Here is an 18,515-nt window from a genome sequence, read left to right as displayed (position 1 = left end):
CAACCACTTAAAACCACTCCAGCTTAAAAATTGGGAACAATTTGATCACATACTCCAAATGTTGATGATAAATCTCACAAATTATTAGAGGTGTTTTGAATATTAAAGTCTGACACATCGTCATCTGCATAAACAAAAGTGGTATATCGAGCGTCCCTTGTTGTTTGTCATGCATGTTTTCCGCCTCATCAGTCTGACATGTCCGGACAGCTAGCAAAATGTTTTCTTAAACAGGTGAAATGTCAGAGTTCATCAATGGAAACTCTTTCCTTGAGTCATTCATAACTGATTCTCCCCCTCATATCACCTTCCTCACTCATGTTTTAAGTCAGCTGTGCCTTTCCGTTGTATAGCATCCCCCAAAACCTCCCCCCCAGTGCCCCCTGACTCACCACGCCCCCTCTGCCATGTGGGTGGGCTTGTGCCGATTTGTTTCACGGGAACGCCACTTGAGTGCTTGGCATGCCATTGATGACCACTTATTAATTGTGTAACACTCCAGTCAACCAATTCATTAATAAATCACCTGGATCGTAAAAAGTCAATTCATCAAGACCTGTTGGGCGAGCTGGACACAACAGTAACGATTTAATGTCATTTACGACTTGTTTGTTGATGTTTTTCGGCAGGGGAATGAAGCCGGTGCTATTTTTGTGGGTCCTCCGTATAGCTTGATGACATCACAGTAGAGCTAGCGGGAACGAGCGAGAGCAGTTTATTGAGTCATGCAGGGTTTTAATTATATTTCACATAATATCGTTTGGTCTATGTACAATTATTAAATTAGTGAAAGTAAATCTGTGTCGTGCTTACTTGTTACATGCCAAGTTAGTATGCTATGCTAAGTTTGGTGCTATGTTAGCTTAGCCAGGGCTACGATTTATGTTTGGAAATTGGGCTCTTATCTTATTACGTCTACCTGTATGTTGTATCCTGCTTTTTACTTTATATAACTAGTAATATAAACTGTAAACCAAATCAGTTACTTTTAAAGTAAAGTATTCAGTTACAGTAACTAAGTAACTTTTTGAAAGCGAAATAGTAAGGTGACTGCCTGGCAACACTGTCCTTGATACAATAAGTGTTTGAGAAACTTTGATGTACATATAGAGAGCGTATATCACATTTGTGATCTAGCTACACGGGGTTTGGACCTCCATCGTACGTCCATTAGTGAGTGAGCAGGTGTCGCACCAGCGAGGAGGTACCTAGCGTGTTCAGTACTCATGTAAATGTCCCTCGTTAGAAGTATCCGGAATGCCTGTCGGAGTGTCAGCCTGGCACGGATTCATCATTAACGCGGCATATGTTGGTTAGCGATCCGCAGGTCGGGTGTGAAGAGGGCTTGGGGAGGCTGCGAAAAGCGAGGGAGGAGGACTTAAATCGAGACCGCAGATATGTTGGCAAATGAAGAGGGAAAAAAACAACTTAGCAGAGTTCACACACAGTGTTTGTGCACGAGTGTGTCTTAGTGAAGTGTAAATGTATTCCTCGGCAACCAACAAGCTGCCGCTTCCTGCCGCTATTATTAGTGGCTAATCAATGCTACATGCTACATGTGTCACTCTGGACCTCAACTTGAACTCACGTTTGTAAGTCAAAATTCTTCTCTTATAGATCTTCTCATCATGTGGCAAAAGCTATGTTGGCACAATGAGTAAACAAACCGTTTAATGTTGTGTCAGCGATGAAGAAAACAGACTAATAGACTTGGATGATTTTAGCCTTCTTGTCAACCACCGTAGTTGGAATGTGTGAAGTTTCAAAAAGAGGCAACTAAGGATGTTTTTGTCCTGTCTGAGTGAGTAATGGGACAGTTTTTGATCGAAAGCTATTTATTTCATGCTACACGTCATTAAATGTTTGGTATGCTAACAGAGGCTAGTGTTTTTATTAGTTTCATTGACACTTAAAATGGCTGACATTCTTCATGTATTGTATTATAATGATATAAAGTACTGCTTGAAAGTTTAGGAACCCTCCAGTTATGGTCAATATTTTAGTGAAATACATTGTCTTGTTGCATAACTTCAACTCTTAACTGATGGTGGAAGAGTTTGGTCAAGGATTTGTCGATTTTCCGTTAGAATTCATGGTTCTTTGTATATTATGGAGTTGTCCAGGTCCTGAAGCGGATTAGCAGTCCCAGACCTTCACATATCGACCACTATGTTTTACTGCTAGGAGGAAGGTTCGTTATTCATGACGAGGACTGGCTTTTTGACCAAATAAACCTACTTTGTAATCGTCTGCACGGAGGTATGATTTCCAGAAGGTCTCTGCCTTGTTCAACTGCTCTCTGGCAAAGATGAAACAGGCCTTTCACGAAAGGTTTGCGTGAGCAAAAAAAAAAGCCACAAACATGATGGGCTTGAAGTTGCATCAGAGCTAATTGACTTTCTGAATGAAGGTTTATGAAGTTTCACTTTTTCGAGAGTGGAAAATCAGAAATTAAATGTAATAATCCAGACGAGTTCAAAGCTGCGGGCCAGGATGTTCTAATCACTGTAATGACACTTCCATTGATTGATTGATTGATTGATTGACGGCCACGCATGTCGCTAGTGACCTCGGTAAACACACACTCTGATGGACACACATAGTGATGTTCTAGGACTTTGTGTGGGCAGATCCTGGTTCTGTTCAGAGGGAGCGTCTGCACGTGGGCGCTGGTCCAAATTCGTTTAGGCGGGCCAGCCCCTCTGAGCACCATTCGGCTTGCCAACAAGTTGCCAACCGGGAGTCTCGCCGGTCAGCAGTCTTCCGATTTAATGCAGCTATCAGTCGACTGCGATCTGAATCAATCAGGAGAAATGAATTATTTTTAGCGCGATGTGACCTCTCACCCTGCTCGCTGCCCTCTGGCCCCCCGCGCATGTGCCTCACAGCCCCTCACTAATGAGTGTCAACATGGAGGGCTGTGGCACTTTGACTGCAGACACCTCGCCTGACAAACGCAGGGCTTCAGTCAACACCGATCACGCCGACGGATGCCAGCCAAAGTGACAACACGGTCGCTGCCTCATTTGCTCTCCAGCTTTCCCTCTTGCAAGTTTCTTCATCAAAGGCGTTTGTGTTCTCGCCGTCTTTGCGCTGGATCTTGTTGAGACCGACTCATGTTAGCTCTGTCGGTGGCCTCATGATACCAAGAATGAAGGCCTTTCAACAACTTGGCTTTTCTCTCCAAAAATCCAAACGTTTCGAATCAGTTCCCTTGACCGAGGTACAGACGCAAGTTGGTTTGGACATGGTACTGACACAAGGAACTGACACAAAGTACTGGAACTAAGTTTTGACAACAGGTGGCAATGGAAGGAGCAGACACAAATCACTGTTACAAGGTTTTGACACAGGATACTCGGACACGGTTGTCACAAGGTACTGATCTCGAAGTACTGACTCTAGTGATTGACACAAAGGATTGAAACCAAGTTTTGACACAAGTTACCAACGCAACACAATGAAAACAGACCCAAATTCCCGATAAGAGCTTCTTACTCACGGTACTGACAAAAATTATTGGCACATGATACAAACAAAAGGTACCCTAGAAGCAAGGTGCATACACAGACAGACGCAAAGTCTTGACACAAGGTATTGGCACAAATTTCTGACATAAGGGACCGCCACCAAGTACTAAGACAAACACAAAGACTGACACAATAAACGCACAGTACTGTCACTCCAGCAAGGCATTGACACGGTACAGACAATCGGGACTGATAATGATACAAGGTACAGACCCAAACAGATCAATTAACGTTGGGGGTTCAAGTGCAGTCATTATTGAAAACAGCCTCCGATTCCCCTTTTCCCGCATGTGTGTTTCCGGGTTGTTTTCCAGTAACCGGAATTACGTCACCGTTCTATTCTGTATGGTTGTCCCGACATCAGGCCGGCGAACGGCGGCAGCCGATGGGACGGAATGTGGGAATGTCAGAGCGGAGTGACCGCTGAGCTTGGCGGAGGAAGCGGAGATGCCGGCTCTCCTGTTTCGGTGAGAGCGGCGGTATGGGGAGCTGAGTTACACGGTGTCGGGGCGGAATGAGGTCCGAAGCATTTTAGTTTGCTGCCAGCAAAACGGGCTCGCTAGCGGATGGCATTCCAGGAGATAAACGCTACGTTTTTTTTCCTTTCACCTCCAACCTACTTCCCTCCAAACAATTTTTATAGTGACATCAAGAAATGTTCTTCACAAGGATTTTTTTTTCATGTACGGCATCACCTATTGTGGTCTCGTTGGATTCCAGATTCTATAAGATGAGATTGGAAAAATAATTCCTTGTACCCAAAAAAGTTTGAGAGCCCTCGTATCACAGTGCATGGAGACGGCTATTTCCACGACTCACTGCATGTGTAAGTGCGTGCACGTCCACGCAACCCGTCTGTCAGCTCGGGTTAACCTGATGCCAAAAGGCCGCACCCCCGGGGGGGCGCTCGGGCCCTCCAGGCGGCCTCTCTCTCATCAGCGGCATTAGGCCGGCTGCGCGTGATGGCTGCCGACCGCCGGCACCGCAGCGGCCACCGCCGCCACCGCTGCCATGATGCCAGGTTCCAACTTCCTGCCAGGAGCAGCGCTCACTCTCCTGCTGTGAAATAGTAAGTGGCGCCGGCAAAGATAGCGCTAATTTGTGCTGGGCCTCATCACAGGACAGCCCGCTAAAACGCCCCGCCACTCTTGAGTCATACGCCAGCCACCAGATGGACACCGGGAAGACAGCGGCCAAAGTATTCCAACTTTAAAAGATCTGCCGCTCACCGAGATACACGTAGCTTAATAAATTATAAACAAAAGATCTTCGTTCTGGTTCTTTGGGGAGGAGCCCCCCGACTACAGGAACAACAATGGGAAAGCCTTGAAAATGTGAAGTGACAAAGGCTGCCCTTTGTGCGGCAATTGACATGGCAGCGGGCTGACACGGCGCACCCTCTAGGGGCTGATCTTCCAGTCGGGATCAAATGCCCAAACTAGGTCAGGGGGCGGAGACACACGGTGGAGGTGGATTGAAAGGGTAGGGTGCAAAATATTACGAACAATGTGTCACTATTGACAAACTGTACTTTTGTCACATAACAGCTGATGTCAACCACATTTTTCGATGTTTGACAATCAGCTTCATGAGACGGAGTGACCTTTTCAGGAATGTTGGTTTAGTCCAGAGCACCTGTGCTTGGGACCTACGAGTCCTCCGCACCACTGCAAAGGGCAACTAGAGTGAACACAAGCGAACAAACGCTGAACGTTAACGCTAACACTGAACGCTACTTGGAACTTTGACCCATTTTCTGATTTTCAGCTTCAAGTTTGAGAATCAGTAAAGAGCTTCACTTTCAGTCAACCAAACAGCTGACTGAACTTTGGCCGAGTAGCCAAACTAGCCAGCGTCGAAACTGTTGAATTCTGAGGCTATTTCACCGACACAACAAGAAAAAACAAACACTGCAACTACTGGACACAGAAGGTTCTGGCTGGTCCGAGCCCCACCCCACCCACTCCCTTCCCCCCTCTGGCCCTAGTTCATCACAAGCTGACCCTTCCATTTAATTAATTAAAATTAGCATCTGTCCCTTTGGCATTGACTTGTTACGTCGGATACAATCAGCCTTGGTGTCCTCGGAGCCCGGCGGCGGCGACCCTAACGAGGCCCGAGATCTTAATTAGGAGGAGGAGGTGATTGGAGGAGGCCTGCGTGCAGGATCTGGACAAGTAGCGCAGGGAGGGGAGGTGAGGGGTGCGGGAGGTGGCATGTGTGTGTGGGGGGCGTGGGGGTATTAGAGTCTTGCTGGGTTGAGTTGAGCCCCTGGGGGGGGGTATTTATACACGCTGAACTGAAGCATGATGGGAGGGTTGAGGGATCTTTGTGTTGTTGAGTCTTCAACTTTAACGTCCTCTCGTCCACAACTTTGATAGTTGGAGCAGGCTAACAGATGCACCTACATGGCGGCCATGTTGGTAGGGGTGACGTTCCCATAAAAAGGACACACATGGCAGCCATGTTGTTGGCAAGCTCTCATCATGTCGTCTCTCGGACATGCTATTTTTGGTCCAGGATCCATTTTTTTGTTGTTGTCAAGTTCTTAGCTTATCAATAGACTTGGCGTTGGAAAAAAAGGAAGCGCGCTTGCTAAAATTGCGGCTCATGAATATCACTCTCACAAAGCACCAACGACTTTTCAAACAGTAATTCTACCCTGTGCTAAATATTTTTAGGCCACAATGAATAAATTAAATTTAATGCAAAATCAGCTCTAATGGACAGACCCTCCCCTCTATTAGTCGATTAAATCGAGTTTCCACTGTATTGCGTAGACTTCCTTGTTGTGGGAGTTAAACTGTTAAGCTTTTGTGGGCGGAGCCCGCAACAGGAAGTGACTCCGAGTCCCCGCGGGTCACGTTCGGCCGTGCTTCTGGTGTCAGGTCCTAACGTGCTTCCTGTCCGGGTGCGACGGAGACGCGCGGCGGCCCGTGACGAGTGACCAGTCGATGCGAGCGGACAGGATGTGGGCAGAAACTCGCTCGCATGGATGTCACGGCAACAACGGGCGACACGGGGAGACGTGTGCGTTTGCGTGTGTGTGTGTGGTAGGTGTGAGATGTTGAAGCTTTGTAAAAGTCTTGTGAGGAAGCAGAAGGCGCGTTAGAGCTTGAAACGCGCGCAAGCCTCAAACGTGTTAAGGCTTGATGCACATACGCGTACGTATATATTAGGGGCCGTCAGGGACATCATTCGGGATTTCCTCTCACACACTACTGAAACGCTCTCAAGCGCACAACCGGTAAAAAAAAATTACTCACACTCATACACAAAGGAAATGTTCTTACACACACTACTGACAAATGATTCGCTCACATAAGCTACCAAAACACTCTCACACACAACTGAAACACTTCCACGCACTACTAAAACACTCTCTACACACACTTTTTGAAACACTACTGAAATGCTTGTAAAGGCACACAATTAATTCACATCCACTAAGCAACCACTCTCACATACACACACTACTGAAACAATCGTTCTCACACACAACTGAAAAAACACTGAAAAACTACATGCACACCCCAAACGCTCTACATTTTTTCTTTCTTACAAGCTACATTTTTTCTTTTCACGCCCTTGCACACTAACATTCACTTAAATGACTGAAATGTTCTCACACTCAAGTTTAACCGCCTAGCTCGCTGGGGGATTCCTCGCACCACTGAAACTCTCACACTCACCACTGAAAATCTCTCATCATAATGACTGAAATGTTCTCTTACACAACTGGAAAATTATTCTGTCACACAACTAGTATGCTCTCATGCACTACTGAAACATGCTCAGACTACAACTCTAAAACGATTTACTCTCAAACACTACTGAAAATCAGTAATGCACACTACTGAAAAACTCATACGCACTACTAAAATGCTCTTAAACTGCTTAAATCCTGTCACGCTGAGATTTTTCTTTCTCACACACTACTGAAATACTCTTACGCTAACTACTAAATACTCTCTCAAACTACGGAAACATTCTCACATGAGCGACTGAAGTTTTATTGACTCACGTTCACTTTAGAAACACTCTGACACAAACTACTGAAACTCTCACAGGCAGTACTGAAACGCTTTCATGTGCATGAATCAAACACTCACTCATACATACTCGACAGTTTTGTTTTGTTTAACTATCTAACCCGTATGTGTTCACGTGTGGGTGTGTGTTTTTCCCGCCCTCTCGCGCATGGGGGTGCGTTCTCACATGCGCCTGCGTGTGTCTGTTAGCTGTGAGGAAGTCCTTGAGCCAGTGTTTGTCAGCTGGTGAGCGTTCTCAATATAAGCACTCTAATTGCTCAGAAAATTACAAGTAACGTTGATTGCTCCTGACACCATCTGACATGACGGCGGCGTGGCCCCAGCTACTAATCCCCCCCGCCTGCCCCAGCCCTGCCCCGCTTCCACCCCATCAACACCCCCCGTCTCCATCCTCACCTCCCCTCTCATCATCCTCGGGATGTTGTTGCGGCCCCCGTTGACCGCCGCCTTGCCCCCCAGTGACCGCCTCGTGCCCTCCGCTGCTCGTAAGTGACGTCAATCTGCTTCGGCGGCGCTTTTTGAACACCTTTCATCCGTCGCGGGGACCAAAAATGTTCTCGTCTGTTGTGCTTCTTATTCTCGGCACTGGTAACTCCCAATCGGTGCACCATGGTGATCTGAAAATGATGGACAGTATCTTTGTTCATCTACAGCCTCGTTCCTCTTGAGGTGGAGTATCTCAAGGCTCCCTTTTAGAGCCTCTTATTTTTCCTTTTTCCTCAACTTTTTTTTTTTTTAAATATGTAATATTTTGTTTGCTTTGTTTTTATAGTGCCAGTTTCATATTCTTCATATTTGCACGTTATACATAAAGTTGGATTTGATACCTGAAAATCTACTGCTGTATCGTAACAAGGTTACTTTGTAACTTCCTACTCCTGCCTGTTACTAATAATAATAACGGTGCAGGTGTGAGTGGAATCTGTGGACATTTGCAGCGTATAGTCGGGGCCCCCGAAGGCCGGCATGTGTCACCTCTCGGTCTCGTCAGTGTTAATGCGCGCATGGTCACTCGGTCGTGGAGCTGCGACAGATCACATGAAGCCGTACAACCTCGCCCAACCCCCCCCCCCCCCCCCAACCCCTCCCCCGCCCTTGCCCCCCTCCTCTCGCCCTGTTTCATCTTGCGTTGACCTCGCTTGCCTGCACAGTGACTACATATCCATTACTGTCCGGGCGTCACCTCTGGCGTGAAGACTTTTTTTGTTTAATTTCAGGTCAGAACCTGCCCGCCGAGCGCCCGCGTTGTGCCCGGCGGGCGTCGTCGTGGCGATGGCACATAGGATCAGCGGTGACGGCTGCCGAGCACCGTGGCTCCGGGCTCGGACCTTTGGACCTTTCAGACGGCAGCGCATGAACATGACCTTTTGTGCCAGGCGCGAGCTTGGTGGCGTTTATGGCGACACGTTTGAATACAAAGCTGGTGTAAAAATTACACATTTTGATTTTTTTAAGGCTGAAAATTTGTTTTTTCTTTCTGTATTTTTATTGGCTGATTTGGCATATCATACCAGAATGAGATGCTGAAATGGTAATTTCATAATCATGATTTTCATGACATCACACCCGTCAGCTGCAACACACAACTGCAAGTTTTGTCTATTGGCAAGTCCCCTGTTCCATAAACACTGTAGTGAAATGCTCTCACACAAAAAAAATTTTCCTTCTAGACTAAACTAAATGCTAAATGCTCTCACACTTAATTATTGCACTCCATATTCCACTGAAATGCTCTCACGCTCACTCCTAAAATGCACTTAGACACATTACATTTTTTTTTCTCATTACTCAAACGCTCTCACACGCTGAAAAATGGAAAATGATTCACTTCCATAGATGACTGCAAGATTCACAGTACTGAAACACTCACATTTATGGCCGAAATGCTCTCACACATACACTACTGAAATACTCCCATTCACATGGCTGAAAAGCTCTCAAACAAAACTGACATGCTCTCACACACTGAAATGCTCAAAAAGCAAAACTGAATGAGTTCCGCATAAAGAAGCACTTTCACATGGTGGTGAAATTGCTCTCACATGAACAACTGAAACACTCATACATACACTACTGAAACCACTTTCTCATTCATGACTGAAAAGCTTTCACACACAACTGCAACTTTCTCTGTTTCCCCACCACACACAGTACTGAAGCGCTCCAAACACTCACTTCTATGACTGAAATGCTTTCACACATACACTACAGAAATAGTCCCATGTACATGGCTGAAAAGCTCTCACATGCATAATATTAAAGCACTCCAAAAGCACAACTGGAGGATAATTCACTCAAATACACAATTGAGGGACTCAGTACTGAAATGTCTCTCACAAGTACAACTAAAACACTCTCACATTACCACTGGAAAAACTCACACATATTACTGAAATGCTCTCATGCACACCACTGAAACACTCACATGCATCCATTGATCATCTGTCCCGCTTTTCCGCAAATGCGACTAAAACGGTCTCATTTGCAAGATTTGAGACTTAAAAAAAAAAATCAATGAATGATTTACTCTTACGTGTGATAAAGATTTACACTCATTTCTGATACAATTCTGACAATTTGTGTCATGAACTGAAACAGCCGAAAAACGTCTTCTAAGACAAACAAAGAAGTCCAGTTGCTGATTGTCGATTTAATGCTGAGAAAGAAATGACCAGGATGAGAAAATCCGCAAACATTTCTGACAATATTTCTTGCCTGATTGTTGCTGATTCCAACTAAAAGCTGGCATATGTCAGCCAACTTGACCTCTGCCCTCACATCCTGTCGGTCAAATCCAAACCGCTTTGGCTTCCCCGGCGTCCATGTAAAAGTATTTATTTATTTATTTTTTTTATGTGTGGAAACTGAGTACCGCCGACAGCGCCGCCCCTTGGGCCGCCGTCGTGGCCGATGACGGAGCGGTGGCCGGGGACGCGTGATGTGTTGTGACAGCGGCAGCCGGGGCTGGCGGGCGGTCACCATGCGGCACCATATTGCCGGGCTCCCCGGGGACGGGGGATCAGCGTGCCAGCCTGGCCAAGAAGTGCTAATAGGCGCAACACGTCTTGCTTTCACACATTAAGGCGGGCGCGGGGTGACAGATCGGAGCTGTGATACCGCCGCCTGCGAGGAAGAAACGAGAAGGCCCCGGCGCCCGCTGCCAGGCGGCTAATGATGACGCCGACCCGCGGCCGTGGAGCTCTTTGCTCTTTGTGTGGAGACTGACAGCTGTCGCCGGCGTTCACCTCCGTATTGGCTCGGCACGTATAAAAACAAGCAAGGATTTTTGCAGGTCGCGACGCCTCCGTCACAAAACCTTGCGACAAAGGGGAGGGTTTATGTGTGCTCCTTGCCGCCTCTTCTGACTTCCTCAGGGCCTCAACGCTCAATTTGACAGATTGAGTACCTGCCGCGCTCGCTTTGCTTCAAAGGTGACGCACCGCCGCTTTTTATCGTTGCGGTCAAGTCCACCTTCCATACATACTTGCTACGTTAGAAAAATAGATCTGGAAATAATTAAGTTGCAAAATTGCTGTAAAACTGCTGGAAAACAGATGCAATATTGCTGTAAAATTGTGGTAAAATGGCTATAAAACAGCTGTAATATTGCTGTAAACCAGATGTAATATTGCTGTAAAATTGTTGTAAACATGCTGTAAAACGGCTGGAATATTGCTGGAAAATTGTTGTAAAACGGCTATAAAACAGCTGTAATAATTCTGTAAAATTGTGGTAAAACGGTTGTAAAACAGCTGTAATATTGCTGTAAAATTGTGGTAAAATGTAAAACAGCTGTAATATTGCTGTAAAATTGTAAAACGGCTTTTAAAAAGCTGTAATATTGCTGTAAAATTGTGGTAAAACAGCTATAAAACATCTGTAATATTGCTGTAAAATTGTGGTAAAATGTAAAACAGTTGTAATATTGCTGTAAAATTGTAAAACGGCTTTAAATCAGCTGTAATATTGCTGTAAAATTGTGGGAAAACGGCTATAAAACATCTGTAATATGGCTGTAAAATTGTAAAACGGCTTTTAAAAAGCTGTAATATTGCTGTAAAATTGTGGTAAAACAGCTATCAAACATCTGTAAAATTGTGGTAAAATGTAAAACAGCTGTAATATTGCTGTAAAATTGTAAAACAACTTTAAAACAGCTGTAAAATTGTGGTAAAATGTAAAACAGCTGTGATATTGCTGTAAAATTGTAAAACGGCTTTAAAACAGCTGTAATATTGCTTTAAAATTGTGGTAAAACGGCTATAAAACATCTAATATTGCTGTAAAATTGTAAAACGGCTTTAAAACAGCTGTAATATTACTGTAAAATAGTGGTAAAATGTAAAACAGCTGTAATATTGCTGTAAAATTGTGGTAAAATGTAAAACAGCTGTAATATTGCTATAAAATTGTAAAACGGCTTTTAAATAGCTGTAATATTGCTTTAAAATTGGGTAAAACAGCTATAAAACATCTGTAATATTGCTGTAAAACAGCTGTAAGATTGCAGTAAAATTGATGTAAAACAGCTGTAATATTGCGATAAAATTGCTTTAAAACTGTCCTATTTTTCCTCAAATATCAGTTGGGTTGTAATACCACAACCCTCAATGCTAATTCTGTCAAGATTCGCGGACTCAAGTACAGGAAAACCCCCGGAAAAACTAACAAAACCCAACCAAACCATAACAAATGCAGGCCGTGATCTCATAGTGGTTAGTACTCTGCGTTGTGGTTCCAACAACCAAGGTTTCAATCCGGGTCACTGCACCAATTGAAAAGTTCTGAGTAAACCTTTTACCAAAAATGCTCACAATATTATACCATCAGTAACTGTCATAAGTCTTACTATTATTTAGATCAGGTCCACAGCTGTGGCGCCAATCCTCTGCCAAATGTGGAAGAAGGTCTAATCTGTCCAAACTTTTATGTTGTCTTGGTTGTCTCCACACCTGACATGTGCAGATAGATATGAAGATGCATAGCCATGAGAAAGCGACACAACGGCCTAGCTTAAGTCATCTATGTTTCACGTTAAGCTAAATTTATCTAAGTAGGGTTTAGGGCTGTGGAAAAAAAATCGACCACCAAAATGGCACTCATATTATTTTAAATTGGAAGACGAGATGCCAAAAACCCATGATTAGCTTTATGATTGGTTTAACCCCAATGTGTGTAATAATGCTACAATGTCGCTTAGGACCGCTTTTGTTGTCGCTCCTTGGATAACTCAAATACTAAACATCCCCTCAAACTCATCTGTCAACCGCCTCCTCTCAGGCGCCCGCCCCTCCCCCTGCGTTGCGTGTTTTCCTGACACGGGCCCCTCTGATTTGGCCCTTCGATCGGTGCTGCCGGGCCTTGTGCCAGCTGACATAATGAACACGTTGTTCAGCGCCGCTTCGCTAACGTATCGGCGGAAAATGTCACGCTCGGTTCACTTGTGATTATGTTAAGTCAAAACGTTTGATCGGCGGCCGCGTTGGCTTCTCAGTTCTGAGGTCGAGGGTTCGAATATTGGCTCGGGCCTTCCTTGTGTGGAGGTTGCATGTTAGCCACGGTTGCTTTTGGGTGCTCTGGCTTTCTTGCACTTCTTGAAAACATGGCATGATAGAATCAAGTGAAGACGCTGAAGCTGCATAAAAAGACCTTTATTTCGTTCTGCCGGTCACTATATGTCACTGGCATAGATAGATGATTGAGGATACATTATTTATAGTAAAAGTTCAAAGTAATTCTTGGGGGGTATGGGCCAGGCTGGCCTGTGTTCATTTGCATTGGGGGGGGGGGAAAACAAACTTTTTTTCACTCAAAAAATTCTGAAATTATATTCTGGCAATAAGCGTTTTCCACCAAAAAAATAAAAAATCTTGGAAGTTTTTGTCACTCGAAAAATTCTGAAACAGTATTCTCGCAATAAGCGTTTTCCACCAACAACAAAAAATAATAATCTTGCAAGTTTTTTTCACTCGAAAAATTCTGAAATAGTATTCTGGCAATAAGCGTTTTCCACCAACAAAAAAAAAAAAAAATCGTACGTTTTTTTTCACTCGAAAAATTCTGAAATAGTATTCTGGCAATAAGCGTTTTCCACCAACAAAAAAATAATAATAATCTTGCAAGTTTTTTTCACTCGAAAAATTCTGAAATAGTATTCTGGCAATAAATGTTTTCCACCAAAAAAAAAAGGAAGTGAGGGGGGGAATTGTAGACCAAAAGAACTACTAGTATTGATATTGAAAACTTTTTACTCTAAAAACAGTTGCGTCAAAAATTGACCCAGGCATTATTTGCATCAATTTTATACAAAACAATAAAAAAAAAAAGGGTCAAATTGACCCAGTTTTAGATAAAACAACCCATTAATTGGGTCAAATTGACTCAAGTAGTGGATTGGTCCAGTTTTGACCCAAATTGTATTATTTTTGACCCAGCTGTTTTTTAATTGAGGGGGGAAAAAAAAGTCAAGTCCGAGGGGCCTAAACTGCTAAAAAAACAAAATTAGATAATTTCACGGAACAGCTCAGAATTTCTTTTGATGCCAATTAATGTTGACAAATAAACAAACAAAAATATGTTGGAAATATTCTGCGACAGCAACATGCAACATTTGGCCTGCTGAGCATTTACATCAATCAAGGAATTATTTTATATATGTTGCATTATTTAGCTGTACTTCTAAAATAGATTATGTATTCATATTTTAATTAATCTAATTAAACAATTGGTTAATTGATTTATCGCAAATAAAACAATACAAACATGTTAGTAAAATGGATGTATATTTATCATTTTTGTTTTATGAAATAATTTTAAATAAATTCCACAGCATCCAATTTAAAAATGAGAGTTGATTTATTCATGTGAGCGATAAATAAGATTTTCCATACAATAAATGATCTCTCACATCCATCTGTTTGAAAAAACAAACGTGGCAGCCCCTCTCCAAATGTTGGACAACAAAACACAACAAATGGTTGATGAGTTGTGCTGTGCGGTGTGCAGACTGCGGTTGATGTGGTTTATGTGGCCACCTAGTGGGCGGAGGAACAACTTTCGACATGCAAAACAAAAGCTTTTGGATCAACTGGGATGATGCAAATGATCACGATCAGCATCTTGTTTGCGGCATCCACAAAGAAAGAAAGAACGAATGAAAAAGTGAAACGTTCTTCTTGACTTGTCGAGTTGCTCGTCAAATTCTCAGAAAGTCTGAAAAGACGTGTGCGTGTGTTCTTGAATGCAGCTACATTATCATGAATATTATATTTTTGCATTGGTTAAAAAGATATTTCCCCCTTAAGTTGGTTAATTAAACTGCCTTTATTATTATTCATATTTATTATTTAATTCTATAATTGCTTAATTAATTTAGAAAAATACACAAGTGAAACAATATTGCATATTATTTTTGATTGTTTTAAACAGTCTAATATAAATAATACAATTAAACGTAGAATGATGTTTTTTAAAAAAAAAAACATTTGAACTTTACTACATTAGAAACTGTACATTTCAACTTTTTATTATTCTTTTATCTCATTAAATAATATTAGTGAATGAATAAATCAGTTGTAAATATAATTTAAAAATGCAAATGATTTATCAAATCATAAAAACAAATTTGTTTACCTTATCAACAGTAATGAGAACATTTTTTTTATTAAAAAATTGTTTTATAAAGTACAATAAATACATTTACATGGAGAATTATTTATTATAAAAATAAACTCTTAAACGTTTTACATGCACTTTTTTTTTTAATTTCATTTTCATTATGTGCAACTAACTATAAGACTTTATTTATTTATTTATTTATTTATTTATTTATTTTAACCGACTGACTTGGCCCTTTTTGTCTGTCTTAAAAATAAAAAAATAAAAATACATTTGAACTTTACTACATTACAAATTATACATTTCAACTTTGTATTTTATTAATATTACTCTTTTATCTCATTAAATAATATTGGCTAATGAATAAATCAATTAATTGTAAATATAATTTAAAGATGAAAATGAATTATCGAATTATTAAAACAGCTACAACTTTTTTTTCCCCCCTTAACAGCAGTCTTAACATTATTTTTTAATTAAAAATGTTTTAAAAATTGCAACAAATACATTTAAAAGGATAATTATTATTAAAATCAGCTCTTCAATGTTTTACATGCACTCTTTTAAAAAAAAAATAATAATTTTCATTTTCATTATTTTCATTCACTAATTCCATTTTATTTAACCTGCAACAAACTATTGGACTTTTATTTATTTATTATTATTATTATAATTTTTTTTTTAACCAACCCGGCCCTTTTGTCTGTCTTTAAAATTAAATGAGTTCAAATGTTTGCCCACCCCCGGTGTAATGTGTGTGCGTGTGTGTGTTGTCAGCATTCAGCTGATGGAAGATTTCCATGCTCGCAGGTCGACCTGGCCCCCCGTGTGGTTTTGTGGCCCGGATGGGCGGTGAACTTTATCACTTTTTTCCTCTTCCTGAGGTTAGCGGCCCGCTTCTTCAAATGTGCAAACCAAATTTAGTATGAGCGGATTAAAAAAACAAAACAAAAAAACATCCAGGGTGTGTGCGTTGAACACTTGACAGAAAATGTGCAGCAAAAACAAACAAATCTCCTCCCCACTGCATATTTACGAGCCTCTCTAATGATGAACTTGACGGAGATCAAACAGGGAGAGTCTATTAGAAGAATCCAAACAGGCCTTATAACGCATAATTAGTTCATATTTATAAAACACTGAAGCAATCGTCCAAGCAGAGCACCAATAAAGTTCAGATCATATCCAAAATAGTACTTGAAGACATTTCTTTTTATGTAGAAATGAATCGTTTCATGTTCATGTCTATAGGATGTCAAAATTATTATTATTAATTTTTTTTTTATCACACAATTAATGACCACCCCTTACTTGCATAGCCTGTACTGGGGGAATGCCACTCACAACGCAGAAGACACGTCCACGTCAACATTTAGCAGTATTAAATTCAACTAGACTAAGTGCAATTTCGTGGGAATGCTGAAAGCTGAATGCTAATAGCTGAATGCTAATGAAGGAAATACAAAGATAAATTCGGTGAAAATTACAAATTAACTATTAATTACTAGTAATAGTACTACTACTAGTAGTAGTAGTAGTGGTAGTAGTATTACTAGTAAATATTAATTAGTAGCTTGCAGTTAAACTAGACTAAGTGCAATTTCTGGAGAAATTGCATGGGAATGCTGAATGCTAATAGCTGAATGCTAATGATAGAAATAGAAAGATAAATTCTGTCAAAATTACAAACTAACTATTAATTCCTAGTAATAGTACTACTACTACTAGTAGTAGTACTACTACTACTAGTAGTAGTGGTAGTATTACTCGTAAATATTTAGTAGCTTGCAGTTAAACTATACTAAGTGCAATTTTTGGAGAAATTGTGTGGGAATGCTGGGAGCTGATTGCTAATAGCTGAATGCTAATGAAGGAAAAAGATAAATTCTGTGAAAATTACAAAATAATTATTAATTACTAGTAATAGTAGTAGTAGTTGAAGAAGAAAAAACAGAAGTAGTATTACTAGTAAATATTAAGTAGTAATTTGTAGTTAAATGACAAATACAAACCCATCCACCCATTCTCAGTCAGTAGTCAGCAGTAGTCACCTACCATAAATTACTAGTATAGTACAGTTTTCCCATTCATATATTTATAAGCAATGCCTATATGCGTGAAGTCGAGCTGCTGTGAGCTGCATCAGGCTACTACTTTGCTATGCTAGGGGAACCAATGCAGTTATGCCATCTAGTGGCAGAAAAATGACCAACACAAATCAATATTGCCCTCGTTTTTTTAATTTTAAGTCAATTTTATGAATTATTATAAAATGACTGTATCAATGCAGGCATATTTCTATTAGTTTAGCATTTTGTCCAATTTTTTGTTGAGTATGAAAAAAAATTATTGTACATTTTTTTTGTACATTTAGAACAGATATAATACATAATTTGTGATTAATCGTGATTGACTATTGAAGTCATGCGATTAATTACGATGAAAAATTTTAATCAGCTGACACCACTATTCATGTCACAAGTTTAGAGTCACAAGTTTAAATATGAAACTAATGAAACTTTTTCAAACAGAATCGAAATAGAATTAAGTCGAGGAGGCCGAGTTTCAGTGCAAGTTTATTAGTCGGACTATTTACAGACACAGAAAGAAAGAAAAAACAAAAAGGTGACATCGAGATGTCCCGTTACGTCTCCGTTGGCAGCATCGTGTTGCAAAACAACAATCACAATCGTGTAAAAGCCGTTTTTGTCTCCTGAGTGGAGGAAACGTCGCGGAAAAGAAATCTTTGTTCCTCTGCTTGGTTTGCTTTTGCAGTTCTCCTGAGTCAACGTAGAAAGAAGGAAAGAAAGAGAAAGAAACCAAGAGGTGTGCATACAACCAGAGACAATTTCTTCACATAGATGCAGCACAGAAAATAACCAATCGTATTCATTGATAATTGGTACACTTGTTTGTTTTGTCATGATGAAGTTTCGGAGAAAAGTCGACGTCTGATTCATGAGGAGATTGCAAATCCATGATGTGAGGTAAACAAACACATGCTGAGAATTGAGCCCAAGTTGAGAAGCTCCGCCTTTCCAATTAGGTCCAATTAGGCTCATTTATTCGCTTTGAAAGGGTGAGAAACCAGTGGCCTGCGGGTCGCATCTAACCCGTGCACACACTGTGTAGCCCCATGATTAATTTCAGGAAAAAAATAAAAAAATATTGGGGGTTTATTGGGGAGATGATCTGTTGAATGTTTGTGTGTGTGTGTGTGTGTGTAAGATAAAAGCTGTTTTTGGACCGCTGCATACTTGCGAGTTGGCATCTGTATATCGGGGGTTCCACTACTACCCCCCTAAGAATTTCACAC

At 41.3% G+C, this 18,515-nt stretch overlaps 1 protein-coding gene across 1 annotated transcript in view; it reads left to right on the top strand.

Annotated features, from left to right (window-relative positions):
- Positions 1 to 18,515, top strand: part of pdk2a (pyruvate dehydrogenase kinase 2a) — an 86,827-nt gene that overhangs the window by 8,462 nt on the left and 59,850 nt on the right. The gene's annotated exons all lie outside the window — the stretch shown is intronic.

This window comes from Festucalex cinctus, chromosome 17, assembly GCF_051991245.1.
Source record: "Festucalex cinctus isolate MCC-2025b chromosome 17, RoL_Fcin_1.0, whole genome shotgun sequence".
NCBI classification, from domain to species: Eukaryota; Metazoa; Chordata; class Actinopteri; order Syngnathiformes; family Syngnathidae; genus Festucalex; species Festucalex cinctus.
This window is presented reverse-complemented; position numbering and strand designations above follow the sequence as displayed.